The sequence below is a fragment of the Phalacrocorax aristotelis genome, chromosome 5, assembly GCF_949628215.1.
Source record: "Phalacrocorax aristotelis chromosome 5, bGulAri2.1, whole genome shotgun sequence".
Taxonomy (NCBI): Eukaryota; Metazoa; Chordata; class Aves; order Suliformes; family Phalacrocoracidae; genus Phalacrocorax; species Phalacrocorax aristotelis.
Genome location: NC_134280.1, coordinates 50,788,835 through 50,812,736, shown reverse-complemented (window position 1 = coordinate 50,812,736; position 23,902 = coordinate 50,788,835). Strand labels below are relative to the sequence as shown.

The following is a 23,902-nucleotide window of genomic DNA, read 5'->3' as shown; positions in this document are numbered from 1 at the left end:
CTGCACTTGGCGTTACAGCTTATGTTACCATCTAGACTATATACAGGTATCAACCCATCCACGGATGGAGCTGCTCAAGGGTCTGGGAAAGCCCTGAGGAACTGTGGGCTCGGGATGGGGTGTGCTGCTCAGTGCTGTACCAAAGCCAGCTGAACAACGCCTCAGAACAAGGTGCAATTTTTGTGACAACAACAGGATTGTTAATATGAACATCAGCAGTCTTCAGATCAAATCCCTTTCTTGGAGCGACACAAGGGGAGTAAGGAGGTATTTTTTGTTGTACCTAATGCTGATGTCCCCTGCTCCGGACTGCAGCATACAGATAGTGGGAAGCGCATGCAGACAGAAAGGTCTCTGCTCTCTAAGCCTGCCTGGCTCCTTGCCTGAGCTTCAAATACAGCCTGCGAGGGTTTGACTTGAGACAATTTGATGGATACTGTGTGGGTGCTGGAGGCAAGAGAAGCCAAGAAAATGAGGGATCTGTCTGTCAGATGATCTATTTCCTCAGATTTTTAATGCAAACCCTTCATTTCTGTAAATATACTCTGCATGCTGCTATAGATAGGGTATGGTTGTAAGTGTGATACTGTGAGAGAAGAGTGCAATACATGAACCAAAACTGCAGATTTTTTCATCTACGGACCACATTCCTTATACATGGTAATAACATCCATGTTATAAATCCATTTATTTCTGCAAACAAGTCACAAATTACATGTCAGCATAGTAATCCCCATTTATCCCATTCTTTGACCTCCCCTGCAATACCCCTATGGAGTCTTCTCTACTTGCACTGCTTTTAACTCTACCAAGTACCTTAAGCCCTCTGAATTTTGCTTATCGATTGCCAACAACTGCAGTGATTAAACGGAAGCCTGACCCATCCCCATTAATAAAAGCTCACCACTTGCCTTTTCTGCAAATCAGATTTCAATATCACTCCTCTCCTCTTCCCTCTTGTCTGGCTGTGACCAAAAAAGATATGCAGGACCATTTGCCAAGGTTAATTTTTAATAGTGTCCTCACTGCTGCAGCGAATGAAGTCATTTATTATCCAGCAGGCAGCATGCTAACACGCTAGGCTGTAACAAATGCTAAAGGAGGTGACTCAGGCATAAGCAATCAGGCGGAGTTTTACATTCCCACCTGCCGGATGGCTCAGCACAAAGGGCTGAGCACAGTGTTTCGGTTCACCCTACTTTACCCTGTGTTTGCACCTTCATCCAAGGGACACCTGGATTCAAGCTATGCAGCCATCGAGGTTTATGTGCATCGTAGTCATGTGCGACACTTATGTAAACAGAATCTGTGTGGCCAGCCCTCCCCTCTGCCTGGGCAGCCTTTTCCTATAACGAAGGAGGTTAATATTCCTCCTAGGCAGTCACCCCTGCTGTGGGAATGTGTCAACCCAGGCAGTTTGGCCCAAAATAATGCTTTGTGATCTCAGGCAGACTGGAGCTCAGCCTACCCACCTGTAAAACAGGTTTAATGGTAGTTGGCTTTTTTCTAGAAAAGCTAGGAGGATCCCTTCATGTCTGAGATCTCTAGATGAGAACTACTCAGTGGCACAGAACATTTTAAAAGAGCAGCTGGAAATCAGGGCCAGACCAGGCTGGCAGCCTCGTGAGCAGGTAAAGATGACTACAGAAGCTGCACTGATCTCATCTCATTACCTAAGATCCTCAGAAAGGCTAGGATGCAGATGATTCACAAACCAGAAAGTGCTTCTGAATTACTTATTAAGTAGGATTCATGTTGATTTTACTGCTCTGGGGCGCAGAGGATTGGGCTGCAGAATCTCTTTTGCCATCTCTTCAGAGTGAAGTTAGTGGTAATGTAGAGTCCTCTCACCCATGTATCTATCACCGTTGTATTTTTGCCTCCATGGAGTAATCCAAAGGCCACTGAAGAAGTCCACGAATCTTTCCCATATCTGCAGTAAGCTTTGGATCAGACCTCGGTAAACCAGCGAGAATGTGCTGCTGAACATGCTATAACAAGTTCACTGGCATGTGCTGATCACTGCAGGAGGGCTGGTATAAGTGTGCTCCTGAAAACGAGGAAGATCTTGACTAAAGAGGCAGCAGTTTCCTGCTTAGTCCTCACTGGAGCACACCAGTGCTGCTTAAATGGGGGAACAGAGCAGCTCTGAACCCATTGTCTCCCCCGTGCGCTAACCCAGAGAGGCTAGAGGGAGGATATTGTATTACTCTTAATTTACTTTGTGATTGTGTAAGTCCCCCAAATCCCACTGCCAGTAAGCTCTGATGATTAAACAGCTTACTGAAAGGAAACTATAGCTAACACCTTCTACCCTTATGAAAGCATGTTGCTAACGAGGACTGGGAAATCACTCAGTGTTAATATGACATCTGTAGATTAACATTAGCTTACTCACGTTTTCATAGTCAATGGCTGAAATTCCATCAATCACTTGGATTCACGTAACACGTAACACTTCTGATGGGGGTGTTTTGGTACATTAGCCTCAGTATTTCCCCAACTGAGTTTGCTGACTGGAAGTCGATAAGGCAAAGTCAAGAGTCTGAGGCCAGAGAAGAAATTTGCGACATGTTGATCTGGACATCGCAACTTAGGAATCTTGCAGGAGGTTTGACCAGAAATGATTAGCATTGGCCCCCTGAAAGCCATCAGACAGTATCTGGCTGATTTGCACACACATACACACTCTTACATCCCTGCTGAGCTCCTGAAAAGTTACCTAGAACCACATAAGGGCCCTTCACCAGTCCTGCAGAATGCAAGTGCCTGCAGGTCCTCTTCTGCATTTCACATTCCATGATGGAGAAGCAGCAGAAGAAAGAGGATGACTGAACTGCAGACAAAAAATGATGCTGGTGGTCCACTTTACGACTTCAACATGGGAAAGGTCTTTAATAAGGTAGGAGGCGACTGCCAGCAAAAAGAGAATCTGTGTGAAACAGATGTAGAAGTAACCTGGAGAGATCAACTATCTCACCTCTCTGACTGAAGGGATGATTTCTACCCCTGTGCTGCTCTTGAAGGCGTTTGCATTGGAGGACTATGCCCTCACCATTAGTAGGGTCTCTCAGGACGGTCTAGATAGGATAGTGACACAAGAGCATAACCTAACTGTTCAGGAGATCTTTCAATATCTAGCCTGAATCTCACTTGATGTGGGAATACTGCTACCACCATAAGCTCACAGGGAGCTCTGTAACTCAGGATCTGATGGCAAGCAGCTGCACTGCAGGGGAGTCTACCTTTACTATAAATAACAGGAAGGCTGAGATCACCAATGGACTTTGTTACTACAGCAGTGCAGGTTTTAGGTAATCACTGAAAGGGCTGGAAACGCTCCACAGGAGCATCAGGAAAAGGCTGCCAGAGGGGAAAACAGCTGTCTGTAATGGAAAGGGACCAGATAAGCAAGCTCTGCTAAGGTTGGGTGCAGGAGTAGAGCATACACTGGAGACTCAAGAACACCAAGAAGCAGAGATATGGTGGGAAGGCTGGTAGCTACATTTTATGTGAGTACTGCTCTGCATGAGTTTTACTTGCTCGCAAAGGTGGGAACCAATCATTGAATCATAGAATACCTCAAGCTGGAAGGGACCCATAAGAATCATCGAGTCCAACTGTCCAGGGCAGCTCCTTACAGAAGGAAAAACAGAATTCAGTGAAGGACTTGACAGGAGGAAGAAAAGGCTCAGCAGCTTGAGTTTGATGATGAGAAGAAGGGCTGCGTGGCAGGGATAGAGACAACATGCAGCCAGTATATTAAAAAGCAATCAAAGGAAAAGAAACCAGTAGTTTAACTAGATAAACACAAATGTCTTCAATTCTATCTAATTCTACCATGTGTGCATGCCTGAATCATGCTGCGCAACACTGCTTTGAAATTTCTGCGAGAAACAGATGTAGTTAGCAATTGTTCCTCGATGCCGACAGGAAGAAAATCAGCATTAGCTGATGAAGAAGAAGATTCTTTTAAAAAGAATATGAATAATCTTAGTGTCTGCTCCAGGAGAACACGTGGGATGGTCTGAGATTTCAGTACAAACTCATCTGGTACAGAGAGGCCTTGAACCATGCAGATATATCTGTTGCACATCAGCGAATGCAGAAATGACACAGAGTGCAAGGCATCCCTTAGCAACTCATCTGGATTCCACTAGTGGAAAACTGGCTCCTGCCAGCAAAAGTGACACAGATGACCCAGAGCATGGTAAGTGATCCAAACCATCCCATAAAGAAACTGGTAGCGTGCAAGCTGCGAAGTGTTCAAACTTTCCTGTAGATTTTGAAAATTAAAATCACACAGGCCTAAATATCGCGAGGGCTTGTTAACAAAAAATAAGGTAACAAAAAATAAGTTAAGAAGCCCTCGCGATATTTAGGCCTGTGTGATTTACAACTTCCAAAGACCTGAGGTGCTGCTATATGAAGACAAAGGCAAAAACCTTCTTCAGACTGCAGTGTTCTGAGATCAGGCTCCAAAGGAATGATTTACATTCCATTTAAGCTGACAGCTAACAAAAGCTCCTGTACATATGCCAGGAAAACACTGCCAGGAAAATCAGTGTGGCTCCCAACTTGCAGATTTCTGCATTATCAGAACTCCTACCCTAGGCGACCCTTGCTGATCTGCACTGGCAGGCTCAGCAGAGAGTGGAAGGAGACACACAACCTTACCAACCCTGGTCACTCTTGGCCAGGTGGGGGCATTTAATGATGAAGGAATCAGTGTAATTTCTAAGTAACTCAGGCTCTAGACTCACCATGTGATCAGCTCTAACTCGTGGGAAAAATCATGAAAAGTCAAAACCAACACTTAAGTGAACACCCACAGGAGCAAATGGGACACTTTCTGCAGAGGGCAGTGTGCTTCAGATCAGACTGAAGCTAGCAGGCAGTTGTAGAAAGCAACACTGTAAATAGAGTCTGAGATATCTAACCTATATCTCACCTGTTCCCAGCTCCCAGCACAACCTGAAGTCCGAACATCCCACCATCCACTCACGTGAGGGCTTCATGCTACTAACTACTGCGTATCATGAACAGAGAGATATGATTGTTATTCATTCCTATGGTGTCTCTACAAGGAGGCTGGCTCAGTGGAAATGACCAGCCTTTGAATTACATCTTTTTTTGTGTGTGTGTTTGGGTTGTTTTTTTTTTTTTCCTTTTAATAGAAAAAAGGAATCTGCAGTTGTCTATATTTTTAAACTGTGGAACACAGACCTTCTTCCACTTCCAAGCTGTCATTACAAAGCCCTTCCCTTCTGTGATTCCAGAGCATCTTGTCTCTGCAAGTTTCTATTTTCAGTTCATAATTGATCAAATCCAACTGGTAGCAGAATTCACTTCAGTTAACAGGAATCTTTCCTCTCTCTAGCTTTGGTGGAGCTTGGGCCAGGCACCTGGCAAGGCGCTGCCTGCTTTCCTTTTTTATTTCAAAAAGAAAATCCATGATGAGAAAGATCCTGTCCTGGATCGGATAATCTTCCAGGGCTGATGATTTTGTTCTGCCCACCCAGAATCTCCTGCAACGTTTCAAATGGTTTGGTTCAAAGAGGCCTGAGCACTGTATTTAGGAGAATTTAATACAAACTTAACGCCATTATTTTGGGATTAAAAACAAAGCGGTCCCACTCACTGGTTGGGTCATCTACAGCAATGTGATTTTTTGGGAGATGATATAGAAGAAGATTTTTGTTTGATTGATTGAGGATTGATTAATTAATTCAGGGTTTTGTTTTGTTAGTTGATTTCTGCATGAGATCTCTCTAGTTTAGTTCAGTGTCCGTCTTATAAAACCCTTTGAAACCAGGACTGACCAGTCTTCTTTTTCCTCTGTGTGGCCTCTCAGTTGGACTACCGCTTCCAAGTCTTAGGCTTCTCTGAGAGTCCCAGGCCCTTGCGATGATGGTATATGCTTGCATAATTTCAGAGCTGCGATGTCTCTTGTGGCTATGTCTCTCTTGGTGCGATCTGTGGCAAGGATTAGCCCACAGACTTTTCCCAGTCTCTAGGAGACTGTGTTAAATTATAATGTTGAATAGTTTTATCATGGTTTCTTTGAGATGACTTTCATTTATCTCATGGTTCCTTCGTGCTGCAGAAGGCTCAGGTTTTCCCCATAGTGTTTTTATAGTCAGTCACTCACAGTGTAACAATTCATTGTCAGGAGTAAACTCTAGCCTTGCATCCCCACATAGATTTATTTGATACATTAACAGCTTCTCTCAAAGGCTGCTTTCCAAGTCATGCTACAGTTGGGACTTGTGTTCTAGCAGTATTACCTCTACAGCCTCACCAGAAAGCTAGAAGGATTGTCCATGAGGCACAACAATTTTACCTGTAAATTCAACTAAGCCCCCAGACAGCTCAGAAGGCTGGCTACTGTTTCTCAAGCCTGATACTACTATATCAACAGCCTAAACTTTAAATGGGAGACAGTGTTTTTAAAATAGAAAGAGGGAGAACACACTTCATTCCATCACACAGATGGAGCTGTGCTACTTTCAGCTTATATCAGTAGTCTAGGGATTAAGAAACTTTCAGTTTTCCCTTCACTTTTCAAGACTATCCTGCAGAAGGCATCCTTTCCAGATCAGGAGTAAAGCTAACATTTTGTGTACACCCTAGACCCACTCCAGATTTACAAATGAGCCTATCTTAAGCACAGGGTAGTTCCACTGGCTTCTGTGACTACTTGCACAATACCAGTTTTCAAAATTGTCCTCCTCTAAGCTAACAAAGCTCAGTTTTGCCTTCCTCCCACAGCGATAATTATGAGTGTTTCCCCTCTCTGCCTTTAGCCAATCCCCTCTGCCATTTCTGAATTCTCTCACTAGCATAAGCTGTGTAATAATGAGTCTGCCCTTCCAAGAAGCATTCCTGTAAAGAGAATGGGTTTGAAGACAGACTCTGCGAGCCTATTCCATCCTCTGTCCCAGGTAACGCCAAAATGTTCCCACATCTGCAGAGATTTACTCCACTTCAAAAAAAAAAAAAAAAAAAAAAGGAGGGCGTAGGGGGAAGAATGGAGACTGTCAGAGAATGGAAGCCAAATTAATTTCAGAAGAAATTGGTTCATCCCTTACTGGCATCTGCAGAGTTGCATCAGCTTGCTGCGGAAAAGGATTTGGCCCTGTATTTCTGAGAATCCAGCCTTGTTTCAATTCTTCTGAACACTTCTTTCTTCCCCTGACTGCACTTCAGTTTTGATCCAAGTATCAGACAGGCCCACGAGGCAGCTGACTTGCACTAAATCTAACATAAACTTCTACTGACAGGTTCTGCTACCTAGATGATGCATAGCCCGCCAGTGAATACAAAGAATAAGGTCTCAGCTTCTTTCCTTGCTATAGCAACAAAGCACCTTGTGACGATAATTTTTTTCCTGTTTCATAAGCTGGTTGCCATGGCAAGTTACTTGTGTTGCATTGTCAGATACCAAAAGGAAATAATTTATGTTCTCTAGAAAACTCAAAATTTTAAAAGTTGATTGTGTATTATTAGTTTGCTTTCTGCCATGACACCACTCATCCTCTAAGTTCCCATACACTGCAGTATGGGAAAAGTCCTTGCAGGTTTCCTGAGTCTGGTGTGTCTGCAGGAGGAATAAATTTAAAAATCATGAAGAATATGGTGCTGTGGGGAAGAAAAACTCATGGGGTTCTCTGCTTTTCTCAGCGTGCTCTCAGAGACAATGTTAAGGAGTCATACAGTCTTCCTTCCAAACACTTCAAGAAAGTTTTAGTTACACAGAAAACGTATCCACCCACAAAAACGGACTAGTGAGTGCAGGGAGAGCTCAAAAGTCATGGCAAGAACCAGGAAGCAGTCTGCATAATTAAAAGTCAGGTGAACTTGTAGGTATGGTGAAGTAACAGGAGACTCAGAACAATAAAAGTAACTGACAACACTAATCTACCCTGTGTGTCTGCTGGGAATTAATATACCCTTCAGTATATAAAAAGTATATGTCATATATCTGGATGTATTCAAGCACGTATCCTTGTGAAAGCTAAAAAAATTCTGTTATTTACTTTGTTGATTATTTTGATGATTACAAGAAGAACTTTTCATGTTCTTTTTTGGTTTTTTTAGGGAGGAAGAAAGAACAATTCAACTTGGCCATTGCCAGAGTTATTTCTACTAGAAATAACTCTAAAAGAGATTAACATTTCAAAAACATTGGGGATAGCCCTTATCCATAGCTGATGAGCAAGTTCAGTTGCTAACTCAGCTCTGACCTAAGTTTATATGTCACACAGTGGAGAGCTAAGCTCACGCCTTGTCTGTGAATCCCCTCTTACAGAGGTTAAAGAGGGAATGACAATATCAAGGAGTTATTTTTTGGGTCACAGCACCTTCAAAAATCAGTGATGTACCTTCCCACACTGAATTTAGAGTGGTGTTGCAAAAGGCATGATGGGATAAGCATATCCATGAGATATGGCCCCCCACCTGCAACCTACATACAGTACATATTTATACACTAGGTAATTAATACAATATGTATAGATCATGAAAAACTGAAGGCATGGGAATGATGGAACAGCTTTTCAACCCCACTGCAGATTTTGTTTTGGCTGCATTACTGCGCCAGTAAGGATCTTCTGAAATTCTCTCCATTTCCTTTTGTTGCACTGCATGCCAGTAGGACCAGTATTTGACCAGTCTTCCTCTCCTGTCAAGCAAGGCTTGCAATAGTTAATAGCACTGCAGGATTTCTGAGGAGCTGCACACTTCTCTTCACCTGTCTTGAGGTTTGCCATAGAGCACAGGAGCTGCACTCATGCCTGGTGGGTAGCTGGAGGAGTTTGTTGCCAGTCCAGCTGGTGACACCATGGGATGAGTTGGCAGAGTAGTCAGTAGACTGCTTCTTGCAGTGGCATTTGCACTGCTGTTGCTGTGGCACTGCACATTCCGTGTTTAAAAAAAAGGGTTGTGTCTTCCAGAGGCCTCAGACAGGCCAGACGTTTTCCTAGAATTAAATTCCACTTTAGAGAAAGGAAGGAATAATCTGTCCAGGCAGAATGACTTTTTACAAACAGAAAGGGCTATCACCTCAGCAAGTGCAAATCTGCCCAGCTTTGCCAAAAGCAATGGAGCTATGCTGCTTTGCAACAACTGAGGATCTTGTTCCAATATTTTGCTTTTTTTTACCCAATAATAGAAAGTGGGAGAAGACTTCTTTAAGCTATATCACTCTCTGCATCCTCACAAGTTTGTGTCATCACCCCTATGTGATTGTGTGGTTATGACTCACCAATAGGTGATTATGCCTCTGTCTTCCAGCAGTCTGAAAACAACAAGTGGTCTTCAGGTATCTTACATCCTGATGTGATCTGGCACTGAAGAATCAGCAAGAAAGGGGCAGTTTCAGTCCCATCTTCTGGTGTTTCTTGGTTCTTGTAGGTCTCTGAGAAGCCCAAGAAACATGAATCTGAGGTTCACCCATACCTGTGTCTATTACACTACCTATGCGGTCTTGCTCCCTGGTAAGTTCTGCTGGGCCACCTCCGTACTGAAAAATATGAGCCTGCTTTCAGGGTGCTTCAAAAAACAAGATTTCTGCATGCTCCAGTACCCTGCCTGCTTGCCAGAAATGGCTAAAACAAGATGAGACAGGTAGCGCAGAGAGGCGGCGCACCATGCGTACGTGTGTCTGCCTGTGCAGAAACCCATCACCTTTGTGTGTGCTGCTGCTCCTGCTGTTGGCTTGCTCAGGAGAGATGCTGTGTTTCTGTGAGCTGCAGTCTTTGCTTCTGCAGAGAACTGAGAGATTGTTCAGAATCAGGAGGGCTTGTTAGAAGCAAGCACAGAGTTCCAAGGTAGGTTAAAGCTTCAACATTTTTGTTTGGACCTGCCTGTTTGCATGCCGGCTTTTCGAAAGTGCTCTGGCAGGTTTGTTTGTGCTGGTGCAACACGTCTGTGAGACCTGAAAAAACCTGCACAGCTCTGTCAGCGGGTACCCTCAGAACTCACTTGATCTACTTTCGCTACAAGCTCTGCGGGGCATGAGCTTTCTTTTTTTATGTGTCAAGTGTAGTATCTAGAACAATGGCTTCTAGATCCATTTTCAGATTACTAGATACTTTTCTAATGGAGACAATAAATCGTGGCAATGTGCTTGAAATGCACATCAGCCCAGTACCAGGAATGCATACTTTATTCAGCATCATATTCTGCATCAAAGCTTGATTGCTTCTGCATGGTCCTGGATAACAAGGTGACTATGCAATCCACTATCCACTTTCCAAAGTAATATGGTGCCTAATAGCAGGAAATGTCTGGTAACATAGGCATACTGTGACAGGAGTGGAAGTGCTGCGTTGACAGACCTGAATTCATGGAATGAAGCTTGAGCCCATCAAGGTTTACTAGCTCCGATTTAGTGGTCCTCCTTGTGGCACCCAAATGGCATCAGAGCCCCTTGATACACTCGGACCTTTGCCTGTAATTGCAGTAATTCTGTTCATGCGTTGTGTAGCTCTGCTGCTAAGCCTAATTGGACCCCAGCTGTCCTATACAGAGCAGTTGCAGGTGTCTTGTAGCCTGTCTAAATCGCTCCTGAGTACTTTGGAGTCGTCTGTTTCTCTAGGCATTTCCAGGGGCTGGATATAAGCACCCGTTGAGCTGGGTTTAGCCCATGGCTTATCAACTAGGGACTGTGGCTGCTAATAAACGCTACATTTCAGCAGTCTCTGATCTTCCTTCCCAAAAACGCGCTGTTTGCCGGGCCTTCGCGGGGAGCTGAGAAACGCAGCTCAGCCCAGAGCTGTACCTGCGGCTCTGGGCCTTGCCTGGAGTGCGAGGGCAGGGCGCGGGCTCTCCCTGCCGCCTTACCCGGAGGGCCGTGCCCTTCGGCAGCAGTTCTCTTCCCGCGACCGGCCGGGGTCACGCAAGCGGCGGCTCGGCAGGCCCCGGGACAACCAGGAGGCTGAGAGGATCTCCCGCCCCGCACGCCGTGTCCGGGCAGCGCCTGCTGCCAGCCCACTTGCTACCGGGAGAGCCGCGGCGCCTCCCGGTCCCCGCTGGCGGGCCGAGCACCCCTGCAGCCGCGCGGAAGGGCGAGCTGAGGGGAGAGCGCGGGCGGTGTTTGCAGCGCGGCGGCCGCCAGGCCTTCCCCTCACCCCGGGCGCGGGGAACTCTTCAGGAGGGGCCGCCGCGGGGCGGGAGGCAGAGGCACAGCCCCGGAGGTGGGGGTGGGGGATACGGGACCCACGACGACGAGATCGCGGCAGCTCCCGGGGGAAGGGGCGCGCGGGGGCGGCACACCGGGGCTAGGCAGCGTCCCACCACCCCCACTCCCCTCACAGCCGCCCACCGCCACCGCCCCGCGGCCAGGCCGCGACTGGCAGGCGGGCGGGTGGCGTCTGATTGACAGGCGCCGCGGCCCACCCGGAGGGCGGTGGCGGCGGGGGCCGCCTATCAGGGGCGGCAGGCGGCCGTTGAGTGGCGGGTGGGCGGGGCTTGGGGGGCCCTGGGTGTGTGCCGCGGCCGCCGGCGGGGCGCGCTCCCGCCTGGCTCCGCTGCGCTCCGTGCCGCTCCCCCCGCACGCACATTGTCCGGGCGCGGCGGCGGCAGGAGCGCCCGGCGCCCGGTGCCAATGCGGGGCGGGCGCGGCACACCGGGGGCGCCTCCACCACCGCGGTGGAAACTTCACCTCGCCGCCGGGCCGACGCGCGGCTGAAGCCCCTGGTGGGGCCGGGCCGGGCGGGGAGAAGCGGAGTAGCGGCGGGGGGACGACGACGCGCACGCCTGCTCTTGATTCTTCTCCGTTGGAAGAAAAAACATATTAAAATATTATTATTATTATCCCGCTTTAAACTTCCGCGCCCTGCTCTCCAGGGCGCGCATCCCGCCTGGCGGGGTGGACAAGCCGGTGAGTGACCGCCGGGGACGGGGCTGGCGGGGTAACACGACGCCCCGTCGGGGTTTGGGCGGCGGGGGGCAGCACCCCCTGGTTTGGCGGGGACGGGCCGGCAGCACCGCCACCACCTGTTAGCGGGGCCGCTGCACCCCCCTGGGAAGTTTATACCCCCGCTGTGCTGAGGCCGCCGCCCGCCGTGCCCAGGGGGAGGCGGCGGTGGGGAGGGAGGTACTCCCGGCCCGGTGGGCGGCGGCAATGCCCGGGGATGTTTGGGGGCGGCGGCGCGGGTCCACCTGCTCGCCTGGCCCCGCCATGACTCTGCTGCCTGGGCGCTGCTGGCCGGCCCCGGCCCTGGACAGGCCGCCGAGGTCGGGGGCGAGTGGGGTACCACCGAGCCACAGCCTCCGCGCCCCTTTTGCCTTCTATCCCCGCTGCACCCCCTTTGTCCACCATCCCCTACCCTCCTCTTCCTGCACCCCATTTGCACTATTCTTGCCCTTCTCCATGCCCACCTCCAAGCTGCAGACCCCTTTCCTTCCTCCCCCTTGTCTTCCTGCTCCCCTCCATGTCCACAAGCTGCAGTCCTCTCTGCCCCCTCTTCCTCCTTCTCCTTGCACCTCCAGACTGCAGCCCCCTGCACCTACCTTCCTTCATCCTGTTGCATCCCCCACACCGCCCCTATGATGCTCCCAAGGGGGAGCACTGGACACCCCACCCTTTGCCAAAGCAGGTGCCTACTGGCCTCTTGGCTGCCCCACATCACAGCGGCATCCCCTGGGTGAGACCAGCTTCACATCAGTGCCAGGCATCAGCAGGCCAGGAGTGAGGCACGGAGGGGGTGTGCAGGTGGTGGAGGTGCAGGTACATGCATCTGAGAGCAAGTGAGCGAGGTCCCCCGTTCCTGTGTGCGTGCGGCTCTGCGGAGCTGGCGGCACCTCCCTTCCTCCCAGGGACGCTCGCTGCCGGGGCTCTGCGGTGTGCAGAGGCTGCTTGTGCCCTGCTTGCCGTGCAAGGGCGTCACGGGGCCCAGGGGTTCAACCCCTTAGCCCTAAGTGGGAGCAGGTGCATCTGGTGGCTTCCTTGGCCCATATGGGTCCTGGCCGGGGATTCATTTTAATTGCCTCGAGCAGTGGAGTATGCCTGGAGACAAAAGAGCCGATGAGAAATCGGAGAAGACTGGCAAACTCTGAAGCAGCTGGAGAAACGCTTAGGACAGCTGGAAGCAGGAGGCTGGTGCAGCAGGAATGGCTTGACCCAAGTCAAGCCATCAACTATTTCAAGGACCTAAGTCACGTCTCTTCAGCCTGTGCTGTTCAAAGTTGCTCCTGGGTAGGTCATTGAGATGGAGAAGGGGGTGCAAACTCCTGGTGAGGCTTTGTTGCGACGTACCTCAGTCTTGTTGGCACAGGTAGGTTGTGCAGGTTAGAGCAGGACCTGGTTTTGAATGGAGAAAAGCACATGAGGCTTTGTGCGGGTTCAGCTAAAGAGCTGTTGGAGGGTTGTCTGGTGGATATTGGTGGATATTGGTTTCTCCTGGTCAGATTAGTAATGTGTTTATCTTCACAGAGCTGCAGAGTAATTTGATTTTGCAGCTGGTGATTTGCTTGATTTTCCCAAATGTTTGTAACACAGCCATGACTTTGAATCTATGTGTGTCCCCTCTGCCTGTCTGGTTGTTTCCTTCTCCTCATTAAGTGTTTTCCCTGCATGATTAATAACGTGCCAACTGCTTCATTTCAGCACTGGGGAGGCCAATGCTGATTGAAGTCCCTGTTCAGTCTCCTCGGTGGGTCTGGAGGCTGGTGGGTGTTTTCACTGCAGGAAAGTCTGCTTTGGGGTGGGAGCTGTCAGCATGTCTCTGTTTTTGTCTCTGTGAACTTCTTATTTCTTTTAATTAAAAAGAGATGAAATACGCATAGTAATATCCTCCATGTTTACATAAAAATGATCCTGTAATTAGCAATAATTATCTCAGTTCGGGATATCGTTGTAATGTTTAAACAGGACTTCTGACCCGAGGGAGACTTTTCTGTCCCCAAGGAGTTATCCTTGGTGTGGTTCTCTCCTGTGGCAAGTTTGGTTCTTGGCTGCTGTTAGTGGTAAAGGTAGAGCAGCGGTGGGAGTAACCTTGGGTTTCTCTGATGTCAGCCTAGAAGGTGATAGCTGCGGTTTCCTCGTAGAGTCTGGTGCCGCTCCATGGGGCTCCCTGGCAGACCTGCCACCAAGTGTGTGGAGATGGTCTGCCTTGGTGACTTTCACCCTGTGGTCTAAGGTATCTCAAGGGGACTCCTTTGATGTTGTGTTGGGCCAGAGAGGGGGGGAAAAAACAGGCTGACAAATTGCCATTTAACCTTTTTTTTTTCCCCCTAGTTTTACTAGGGAGGTTTGGAAAAGGCTGGTCCACACGGTCATCTTTTACCTAACTTCCCTTCCCTTTAAGAGGAGAAAAGCTCAGCTCACAAACATAAACGTTTGCTTCCAGGCTGGAGAGGGCACCCACTGCCACCCCTCCTGTTGGTACACCCCAAATTTACCTTCCTGCTAGGCTGCCCTTGGAGCTCCCCAGATTTTCTTGGAGTAAAACAGCTTTGTGGAGTAAAAAAGTTGAATATAGGAGAAATATTCAACAAAATAAAAGCTAAGACAAAAAGTACCGCTTGTAGAGAGGTGTTCCTTGTGGGAGGGTGATGAAGGGAAGAGGTAGAAATGTCTTGTGGCCTGTCTTTCAAGACGTGTTATGCTGCTGCACTTTTTGCTGGCCTAGGAAAAGCAAAGTGATTGAGCTCTGAGCACGCTTTATCTAATTGCATTTTATTATCAGCTTTCTATTTTAACATTTTTGAAGTGTAAACTTACAACCAGAGCTTATTAAGCAGCCGATAAAAATGTTGAACGTATTTGAATTTTACCTGTATTGATCTAATAATATATTTATGAAATGATGTTTGATCAGCTCTATAGCTGGTTGAAGACCACAAAAGACTATTAATCAAATAAATTATTTGACAAATACAGGCAAGATTAAACAAATGATCTATTTGCCAACTGCCGTTCAACTGCTCTGCTATGGCACGTTCCTCTTTCTCTTATCTTTCCCTTCCAGTTTTCATTCCCCTTTTTCATGGTTTATCTTTTCCTGAACCATCCTCAGTGTCTGTTTAATTTAATTTTTACTTTCCCTACATTATTCTTTATCTCTTTAGTGTCATGGTTTTCCTTTCATTCTTTCTTCTGCTTCTTTTTTCAGCCACTCTTTCTGTGCTTTTTCAGTCTAAATTAGCCAATTTCCCTCTTTTTCTCCAACTTCCTGGTGGAGATTTTTATTGAACGCTTCATAGCCAGCTCAACTAAACCTGATATGTGTTTAAACCCATAAAAACATAAAACTAAACCCAAACTGTGAGTGAGTATGAAGGTGGTTGCTCGGTGGTAAGGCTTCTCTGCCTCTCCCTGGGTTTTCTGGCTGTTGCAGGAGGGGTGTTCCTACAATTCTGGAGGTTTTCCCAGCTCTCACTTTTGCTTGTGTTCTCCTTATACCTTTTTTTAAAGTGAATTTGACTTCATATCCTAAGAAAACAACTAGGATCAAATGGCAGACCTCGTGTTGTTCATTGCTTGTCTATCTGTATGCAACCTGCTTCCATCTGCTGCCTGACCAAGCCCAGCCTCCCCACCGGGCAGTCCTGCTTTCCTCCTGGCCTCATCCTTCCTCCTCTCTTGGGTTATGGCCAGGAGGTATCTTTCAGTAGGGCAAAAGTAATGAGTGGTCCGAAGGTTTTCTGGCTTACCTGTTACTTTTGGAGTCTGTATGAGTGTTAGGTTGATGAGGGTAAGTAGCAAGAGGCGAACAAGTTATTGCGCATGACTGAGCAGTCACAATATTCAACTTAGATCTAGTATTCAAAGATTAAAGTCTCTGAAAAATGAAAGTGCTGTTACAGAGCAGACTTGGTTTTTTTCCTCTGGATGAAATCTTCGGGGGAGATATTCTCAAAAACAATGAAAGGAACAGAAAACTTTGTGTTTCAGGGGAAGAAATTTGCTGTGCCTTGCAAATAAAGCTCAGGCAGTCCAGAGAATGTGATGGGAGTTCTCAGATTTGCTTCTGTTGATGGTTGCAGTGATATTGCTGCAGTGAATGAGCTAAGCCGTGTGTGTCATAGCTGTCTGCTTTAAGTACTGGGAGTTACGTGATGATGTCCGCCAAACCTGTAAGGGAAGGTCTCTGCTGTACTGGAGTTAACAGTTACACTGTTCCTCTATGTTTTATGAAATGTTTTGGATAATGCTCGGGTACAGTGACACAGCGAGCAATCCAGGCAGCATGTCATTGCGCAGCAAAATTGATTGGGAAGGATGGGGCCAAGAGGAATATTCTTTTGCAGTTAATTATTTACTGCAGGGAGAGAGGGAAACTGATGATGTTTGGTTTATAATTACAGATATCCAGAGGAAAATGCTTCAAGGTGATCCCTTTTATTCTGTGTGTTGCCACCTATTTCTTGGTGTCTCTATCACGTGAGACCAGTACTGTTTAATGACTGGTTCAGTAAAAGCAATACTTCATTATCAACTTCTCACTGCTGGAATATGGTTTTATAGCTTGCTGTGTGTGATGCAAAATGGCCTAAATGCCTACAGAGGGAATAATCTTTCCATGCTTGCTGTCTTAATGCATGAGCTGCCTGTGGTGCCCATCTGATGGCAATGGGGCCTCTTGGAACAGCTCACCTCTCTGCTGAAAGGTGACTTTGTAGTTAAAGTGCCAGACTGTGAACCTGGGAGTCCTGACCCCCTCTCTGGTCTTGGCTGAGCTTGTTGCCTTATCTCCCTGGGCTCTTGTCTTCTTCAGGAGCAATACCGACCCAGCAGATATCCAGCCTATCTGCTAAAAGGGTAGGATGCCCTGGGTGAGGGGCGCTCTGATAACGCAGAGGCAGCACAGGTACTTGCATAATACAGAGCTGTGGGCCAAACTGTAAGTGGGTTTTTGCTTTACATAGCTAAACCCGTTACAGATCAGACTGCTGATATGTAAGTTAAATTCAAGAGCTGGTGGAGCTGAGTTTAGATATGCATGGGTGGGAGCAATAACTTGATGAATACAAAAAAGAGAGATTGCTGCAGTGTCTCTGGGAAGATGCCCATACGTCTTCTGCTTGTTTAACATCGTTGAGAAAACAGCAGACAGGGAGAAGCTGTGGCCTGTGAAATGAAGAGGATGTCATCCTCTTATTGGGAGGAGGAGAGGAGCAAGGTCTAAAAAGCCAAGGGGTAGCAGCAAAATGGGGGATGCAGGTGCACACAATGGGGTCTGCTCTGGGCTGCCCTGTTCTCACTGGGTAGGGCTTTGCAGGAAAAGTGGGGAGGAGGTCTGTGGAAGAAGGTGTTGTGGAGGCTACTCTTGTGTAAGGTGGAGCATCAGCTATCCTGCAGGTCCAGGCTGAATCAGAGTATGGCTGGTTAGCAGCAGGAGTGCGTAGGATTGTATCCCCTGAGAAAAGCAGACTAGTGAAAAATCTCAAAGGAGAGTCTAGCTAGCAAGTGCTTGTGCCCCAGCAAGTTGGGAGGCTTGCTGAGAAGTGAGCTCCATTCCTGAGCAGTTTGTTGGGGTAACAGGCTTCCATTGTGTAGGCTTACTCCAGTTTCAGTCCTGAGTCTGCTCTGAGGCTCCACACTCTCTTCAGCAGTTCTGTGGCTTCCATCCAGCTCTGTTCAGCCTGCTCCAAACCAAGTGTATAGAATAAGCTTGAATGTATGAAACTGGAGTCTGCAATTGATGCATTTTGTTCCTTGTTCTACCCCAGCTCTAGCCAGAGTAGTCTCCTGGTGTGGCACTAGCTCCTATATTTCTGTACTGACCGTAGCATCCATGCTCTTTCTCTGCAGCTGGCTTTGCTGGAGCAAGAATGAGATGTCAGGGAGCTTAGCGTTACTTGAGGGACTAGAATTCATCCTCCAGAAAAAGGAGAAGGCCAGGCTTGAGAAACCAGGCTTTGGTTTGTATGGTAAACATATAAAACAGTAGTTGAGTATGATAAGTAGATAAAACATGACTGTTTCTTGGAAATAAATATGGGACAGACCCCAGCTTGTATGTGTCCTAATTCTGTAACTAACTTTTCCATTGTCTCCTCCTTGGATCTGTGTCTGATGCAACGACTTGTTTCGGGTCCCGCCGTGTTAGGCTCCTGCTGTGAACAGCACAACTCTCTGTTCTAGCGTGCGGACCCAGTGAATGCTGGTGAAAGCAGGAGGTACCTCTTGCCTGTGTGTGTGCATGCATACCCCTTGCCTCCCCAACTTGTGTGCAGAGGCTGAATATGTAACCTTATATTATAACTTTGGTCGTGCAAGGTTTCTCCCAGTCTTGGTTCCCCCAGTCTTTTCCTGATTTGCATGATACCATACAAGGCCAGGCAGCTTTTTCTGGAGGGCTTGTCCCACTTCCTACACAGGCAGCCTTGGGCAAGGGGTCTGCTCCATGACCTGCTTCAACAGGTGTGTACTGGCTTCTTGCTCTGCTTGCTGTGGGAGGGAGCATCGAGGGTAAGTGCTGGGGGCTAGGCAGGGGGAGGACATTGCTGTGCTGCAGTGGTGTGACCTCCTATCTGGCAGTCAGTGCAGCCGCTGATGGATGCGGTAGTACACGCAAATCCCTGGTCCACTTTCTGCTGAATTGTTCTGCTGGGGGATGCAATGGCTGTGACTTGTACTGAAGTCTGTGAAGGTTGGATCTGCTCTCTACTCCTGGGTGTACAGATGTACGTCCTCCGTCCTGCTGTATTCAGTTGCAGCTGACAGCTTTATGGCTATTCTGTGGCCCCCATGAACTTCCAAGCATCAAGGTATTTGTTCTCAGAACATATATGTGCTGGAAAGAAATGACCGCCATGACCATGGTGAAGATGGGAAACGGAGGCCTGAAAGAGTCAGACCTAGATATGGAAAAGTGCTTCTTCTCCTGCTTTTCCACAGAAGCAAGGAGGCTGCGTGCTGGTGTGGCTTGTAGTCACAGGGTCATGCTGGGTCTGTGGTGGAGCAAGGAAGTGGACGGCTGAGGGTGGAAATCTCTTGGCTGATCCCTGTGTAAGATGCTCTGGTACAGGTGGTACAACTGTACCATGGTTCCTTGTGCAGAAGGGACGAAAGCCATGTTATTCACTCCAGAAAGCCACTGCAGAGGCAACATCAGGACACATTTCTGAGAGTGGCTGGCAAAGTTGACACAGATATGTTGTCTACTGCTATATCAGTTCTGTGTTCCCATCCCTGCCATATACCCAGTATCGAAGGATCAGTGGCTGAAGACATCAGGCACCTAACGAGAGATATTTACAAGTGTGAAAGGCATTGTCTTCAGAAAATACTGTCCCTTTATGTGTCTCAGTTGGTTATTCAGAGACTGCAGTCATTCCATGAACTCTGGTAGCATTGAGCAAGACTCAAGGAAAGCAAGAAGGCAGAGACACTGTACAGGGAGGTAGGGCTGAGTAGAGTGCAGCCTGGATTCGATGTGCAGATGATGATCTACATGGGGCTCTTGAGCAGACATGGTGATGGAGGCAGTCAATTGATGTTGGGCTGGGTGGTCCACCCTCTGCCAACCGTGCTGACTTGTGATAGGTGGCTGAGGATGAAGGGTGCTTTGGAGCACACAAGTTTTTTAAACCACTGACAGTGGTTATTTACAGCTTTATGTGGGCATATCACTGCAGCCTAACTGTGGCCTCCAATAGATTGGTTTGCTATCACACCCACCACAAACCACAGAAACTTAGGGCGGAGTGTAGTCAGAAGCCCACCTCAGTCCTGCTGTGGGGCAGACCATGCCTGCAGCCCTTCAGTGAGGGTCTAACAAGGCGATACCTCAGTGGGTTGAGAGCAGTTTTCTCTGTTTTGTAGCAGGCACAAGGAGGGTACGAATAGGAGGAAAAATGGCCTTTCTTGTCTGATTACAGAAACTGGTTTTTTTTCTTGATCATTTCCTATCTGCCATCCAAGGCAAGACTTTGGGCAGTTGTCCTGCAACGAGGAAAGCTAGGACTTTCAGACCCTGAATAACATTTGCTTCATAATTAGTCATCTGATCCCTACAGCTACTGCACCTGATTATCAGGGGCCAGACAAGATGTCCTGGCTCCACATTCCTTCCACGATGAACGTGTTAATCTGTATGGGTAGGACAGAATTCTTCCTCTTCCATCAGTTTACACCTTTGCTGTTCCTCTTCTGCAGGGTACCTCCCAAGCAGCCACCCTCTTCCAACCTAAGAAGTGTCCAGGCTGGGCTGTTCCTCATATCTGCTTGAAAATTAAAAACTGTATTCCAAGTGCCAAGTTCTGGCTGTGGAAAATTAGTTAATTCGTGAGTTTCTCCTTCTTGCTCCTTCCCAGCATTTTGCTGGTAGATATGTTCATTCTTCCTGCTCATGGGTAACATGACCCTACCTGAAGTATCTACTAGTGTCTATAGCCAGGAGAGACACTGAGTGGGGAAAGGAGAGGCGTTATTACAACCTCTTGTTTTACAGATGGGGAACTGAGGAATGGAAATCCATGTTAAGAGAAGTCTGGAGAAGAGCTGAGAACAGAAATTGTTGTCCTAATCCAGTGCTTTGACTGCAGGATCAGCTTCCCCCTTCCTTTGGTAACTGATGAGTGTCAAAAGAGTTAGCACCCAACTGTTGTGTTGCTAATCTGGTTTTTCTAATGAAATGCTTTCTCATCACAATGAACCCTGAGAAGGTGGCATTTTGTTTCCTTTTATCACTTCAAGCAAGGTTGTCTTGTCTGTTGGTTTAATATTTTTGGTATCTGGCCTTAAAAGTCATGTGAGTGGAGGGCTGGAGTAGCCGTCCTTTCCATGTAAGTCCTCCAGGCTGTAAGTGGAGTTTGTGTCTACCAGAAGATATTGATCAATTTCTGCAAAACTGAGTGTCTTGGCATGTTGTGAGTTGGAAAAACAGTAAGAAAATTTGGGCAATTGAGAAGAGATGTTGTCACCCTCTGGATGGGTGTTGATTTAAAAAACAGAGGGCTTTAGGATCTTGATTTGTGTTGGTGGCAGATGATTGCAAAATGAGCCATCTCCCTTTTTGTCACCTGCGGCAAGGCGCTTTTTCTGAAAAGATCTAAAAAATCAAGATGTAGTAACTGACCACGTCTTTAAGGATTAAAAAAAACTTACCAGTGAGAAAAAAAAGGAGGTAGATTTCTTCAAGAAGTAAAAAAACCCTCTACTTTTTCTCAAAGCAGTTTCCAAGGCACCTAATCTAATCTTTCCAAAACAATTCTCTGGCAGCCAGGACTCACATATTTTTAAAAAACAGTGTAGAAAGGAATGTATTGTGACAGTTTGATTTGTTGCTGAAATATGGTCACCTCTGGGGTAATTCAGAGCAACCATGGACTGGATGATAAACCCATTCAGGATGGGAGGTGGGTAAGGGGAAGCTGCTCAGATGAAACTGCCAATGGAAGATGCCTATCCAGAATTATATTCCTGGAATTTAGGTTCATCTTCTTCCTCCTTTGACTCTTAACAGAACTGTAGCCTGTTCACATCTTCTGAATCGGGCAGTCGTTGCTGAATCCTTGTACATGTCCTTAGTGTAGCAGCGAGAGAGGTTTTGGTGATGATTCTCCTAGGCAGGTGGTAGCAAGACCCTCTGGTACTGGCCAGCTTTAGACATTAAATGGATGCGGAAGAAAAGATGGAGGATTACAGCATGTCAGGTACAGGTCACTGTACCTTCTAGTCCCTGGTTGCGGGTTTCTGAAGGCCCAGGGCAGTTAGCTGGATGTTCTAGTCACCAATCCATGGGTGCAAACTGAGCTGTGTCAAGCTGGCCTGTAATCTCTACCATTTTGAAGAGAAAACAAGGCAACTGCAGGATGCTCTTGAGAAGGCAAAGGAAAGCCTGCCTGAGTTTCAGGAAAACATACAATTTGAAAAGAAACAGATATGGAGGTGCCTCTGTAGCCCTGTTTAGGGTCCTCAAGAGCAGCATTGCCTAAGTGTGCTGCTTGTGAAGAGGTGGGAAGCTGTGTGCCTAGCAGAGGGCTGGGCTTTTTCAGGGCATGCTAAGTATATGGGTTTTGGTAGGCCTTGCAACAGAGTTATGAGGTCTTGTTCAAATTCTGCTGAAGTTGGTTGAACTATGACTGCAGTGACTATGGGCTGGCAGGCAGCATAGCATCTCTCAGGTCAGCTCAGGTTTTCAACTCCTTTATTTTAAAGTCAGCATCTAGAATGAGTTTATTCAATTCACAGCTTGGAGAATCATAGAATCATTAAGGTTGGAAAAGACCTCTAGGATCATCGAGTCTGTCAACCCAACACTACCATGTCTCCTAAACCATGCCCTGAAGTGCTGTGTCTACATGTCTTCTAAATACCTCCAGAGATGGTGACTTCACCACCTCTCTGGGCAGCCTGTTCCAGTGCCTGACCACTCCTTCAGTGAAGAAAATTTTCCTAATATCCAATCTAAATGTTTCCTGACTCAGCTTGAGGCAGTTTCCTCTCGTTCTATCACTAGTAACTTGGGAGAAGAGACCAACATCCACCTCACTACAATCTCCTTTCAGGTAGCTGTAGCAAGGGATGAGGTCTCCCCTCAGCTTCCTCTTCTCCAGTCTAAACCCCAGTTCCCTCAGCCTCTCTTCATAAGACCTGCTCTCCAGACCCTTCACCAGCTTTGTTGCTCTTCTTTGGATGCACTCCAGCAACTCTCCAGAAACTTCAGAATAAATCCCAGGGGAGAAGAAGGGGGAAAACACTACCCTCCCCACCCCCCAAAAACATATAAAATAATTGAACAGCTTATCCTGTGGAACTGGGATGTAACTGGCAGCTGATGCGTGGAGGTGGACAACCCCCAGTCACACTTTCTCAGCATTGCTTGCCCTGCAGGGGCAATGGGAGCAAGTACCTCTTGGGATTAGGATGCAAAGGGATAATGTTTAAAAACTGAGGCAGGAGCCTGCAAACTTGGTAAAATGCTGTGGTGGAAGGAAAAGCTCTGCCACCAGTAAATCACCCTTTGAGGAAGCTAATTTGAATTTCTTGTTTTCTTCTGAACAGTTCAGTTCAGTCCGACTGCAGGTAAATGTCATGCAGTCTCTTCCATGCTTTCTTTTTTTTTTCCCCTATTTGATTTGAGGGTCCTTTGTAACAACTTATTCTTCATTCATCCTGTTGTCAGGGAAGTTATTCTGCCTGCAATCTGTGTCTGAGCTTAATTTTCTTTTCTGTAGCACGAGGGCTGATGGCCTTCACAAGTCTTAGAATGACTCCTCAATCTCTCCCCTGGCCAGCCTAGCAGCACAACAGCTCCATTTAGTGTGCACTGTCTGCTTTGGCTTCCTGCCCCTAGACTCATTATTTTGCATTTGTCTGCATCAAGCTCCAGTGTTGCCTGCCTCAAAGGATCATATATCAGAAGTCATAAAAAAGAGAAGAATCCTTAAGGTTGGTCTGTAAATTCCAAGTCTCTCCACTAGAAAAAATGTGTGGTCTGAGTGCTCGATCCTTTCCTCGCCCATGTCCTTGCCCCAGCCCTGCTGTGCACGTGCATCCCTGCCTATCCTTGTGCATCTCTTGATGGGCATGAAGTGAGCCTTGCAAGCTCTCCAGGCAATGCTGTTCTCACAGCACAAAGCGTTTTGTGCCTGGGACATTTCCCTTTCTTCTCCTGCTGACACAGAAGCAGGTCAAGACCTGCAGCTCTGCCTTCTCTTCAGCCAGCCCCCAGCCTGACTTGCATCCACATGAAATATTGTTACAGGGAAAATATTGTGAAGTTTTCTCGGTGGTAGATACTTCAGGGCATGGGCCTCTCGTCTCCCACTTAAAGTGTAGCGTTACTTTTGGGCCTTGGGGACTGGAAGTGCTTTCATGTTAGGTGCAGCGTGAGATAGTCCCTCTCTGAAAAGCGTATGAGCTAAGTGCAAGATGGGGAATGTCAGGGTGTAATCCACCTGTCCAGATGTTGATATCTAACTTCCTAGCCACTTACCCTCAGCC

At 47.4% G+C, this 23,902-nt stretch overlaps 2 protein-coding genes and 1 long non-coding RNA gene across 7 annotated transcripts in view; 2 read left to right on the top strand and 1 right to left on the bottom strand.

Moving 5' to 3' along the window:
- Positions 1 to 1,167, bottom strand: part of LRRC56 (leucine rich repeat containing 56) — an 81,055-nt gene extending 79,888 nt beyond the window's left edge. Inside the window, exon 1 of the mRNA XM_075094443.1 lies at positions 912 to 1,167. The gene's annotated coding sequence lies outside the window, so the exon portion shown is untranslated. The remainder of the gene's footprint in view (positions 1 to 911) is intronic.
- Positions 1,168 to 3,266: 2,099 nt separating this feature from the next.
- LOC142057766 (uncharacterized) lies at positions 3,267 to 5,144 on the top strand. The gene is made up of 2 exons (XR_012660747.1): positions 3,267 to 4,210; positions 4,962 to 5,144. It is a non-coding gene; the product is annotated as an uncharacterized LOC142057766 (long non-coding RNA).
- Positions 5,145 to 11,477: 6,333 nt separating this feature from the next.
- The window catches only part of HRAS (HRas proto-oncogene, GTPase), a 42,750-nt gene continuing 30,325 nt past the window's right edge, over positions 11,478 to 23,902 (top strand). Inside the window, exon 1 of one of the 5 annotated variants that reach the window (XM_075094438.1) lies at positions 11,478 to 11,884. The gene's annotated coding sequence lies outside the window, so the exon portion shown is untranslated. Of the gene's footprint in view, positions 11,886 to 23,902 lie in introns of all 5 variants that reach the window. The other 4 variants (XM_075094440.1, XM_075094442.1, XM_075094441.1 and 1 more) reach the window with 4 other exon arrangements.